We start from the raw sequence: 1,957 nt of genomic DNA on the forward strand, positions 1-1,957 counted from the left end.
AAAAACAGGACCAATAGGATGTGTATATATAAAGAGATTTATTTTAAGACATTGACTTACCTCATTATGGAGGCTGGCAAGTTCAAAATCTGTGAGGTAGACTGGCAGGTTGAAGACCCGTTGCTGCAGTTCAAGTCTTAAAGCCTTCCCCTGCTAAATTCCCTCTTACTCAGAGGAAGTCAACCTTGTATTCTATTAAGGACTTCAACTGATTGGATGAGACCCAACCAGCTTACAGAGGGCAATCCACTTTACTCCAAGTTTACCAGTTTAAATATTAATCTCATCAAAAAAACCACAAAAAACAAAAAACAAAAAACCACACCTCAGAAACATGGAATAACATTTGACCATATACCTGGGCACCATAGCCCTGCCAAACTGACACACAAAATTCATCATCATACCCTTCCTTAATTATAATCAAGTTTAATGAGACTTTCAAAATTAGGCTAGAAGGATACATACCAGTGAAAAATAGAGTTGGTATAATAAGTCAATACCAGACAGAAATCTGTCAATGCCCTTCCCTCACCCCAATCAGTTCTGCTATGTTGATAGATACCACTCTGCCTGTCTTTGATCTCCATTCCCACCTCCTGTCCCCTATCCCTATTTGGAGGAGGAACCAATATTAGTCTGCCTTCGGCGTTACTAAAAAATGCAGGCAGGCAGTATCCTGTACTGTATTTCTCTTCTCTCACTCTACTTCTTTCCTCTGCTTCCCTTCATTCCCCTCTTCTCTTTGGAGGTCTCCAAGCCCAGGGACTCCCCTCATTTTACCTATGCCTAAGTGGGTAATAAACCTTCATATTACTTGTAATCACTGGCTCTGGTATGGACTGTTTGTTATTTAATATTTTACACAGGAAGGAATGCAGACATGACAACTGGTCCAGTCATGCAAAAGCAATAACAACTCCAAACTTTTAAGATGACCATTCTTAGACTGGAATGCAGAGGGTAAAATTTCTGGTTTTTTACTCAGTACACAAAGTGTATTAACACAATTTTGTAATTAGAAAATATATGTTTCATTTTTAAAGTAGGCATTCAGTTAGAATACCTCAAGTAAACAGTATATAGACCACTATAGACCAGTATATAGACCATTTTTATGATATATTTCAAATACAGTATTCAGTATTACCAACTAGATAAACAAGAATGAAGTCTGTCCTCACACAAGTTAAAGGCCCAAGCTGTTATGGCAGTTGTGCTATACAAGTAATCAGAGGGTCAGCTTCCTTTTGTCTTGTGATTTGTCTATCTCTGGATTCCCAGATAGCTCATTAACACCTACACAAATTCTAGCTAGCGGTAAAAAGGAAAGAAGGAAGGAAAGGTATTTTCCTCTAATGGCATTGCTTTCAGGGTGCAGAGATTTTATCTGCTCATATGCCATTGTCCAGTACACAAGCACATCTAGCTTGAAGGGAGCCTGGGAATCTTTAGTCTAGATGACCTAGTGCCTGGTATTATAGGAAGAGGAAAAATGGATGTTGGGAATCAATAACCAGCAGTGTTGACCACATATGTAAGCTTTAGTTTAATAATTCAGTAAGTAAATAGTGTGATTCATATCTTGAAATTACTAAAATTACAACCATGCATCTGCTATAATGGTGATTCATTCACCTGTGTCAATAAGGATTTGCTTTATGTCATAGGCATACTAGATTCATTTTGATTGATTATGAAAATATGTAAGCACTAGAAAATGTTTCTGTGGATATAAAATAAACGGTGCAGTTTATTCATTAACTAGACACATGGGAAAAAATCTCTTCATAGATGAGTATCAACTGTTGTCACAATTGTGCTTGTAAATAAACTACCTCATGACTTTAAGGCATGAAACAAAAATCATTTATTTTTGCTCACATATTTGTGTCCTGTGAAGGTTGGCTGATTTAGGCTGAGCTTGGCCTCAAGCTATAGGTTAGGTTCAAGTCTG

Source organism: Enhydra lutris, unplaced genomic scaffold, assembly GCF_002288905.1.
Source record: "Enhydra lutris kenyoni isolate GAN:26980312 unplaced genomic scaffold, ASM228890v2 scaffoldscaffold9, whole genome shotgun sequence".
Taxonomy (NCBI): domain Eukaryota; kingdom Metazoa; phylum Chordata; class Mammalia; order Carnivora; family Mustelidae; genus Enhydra; species Enhydra lutris.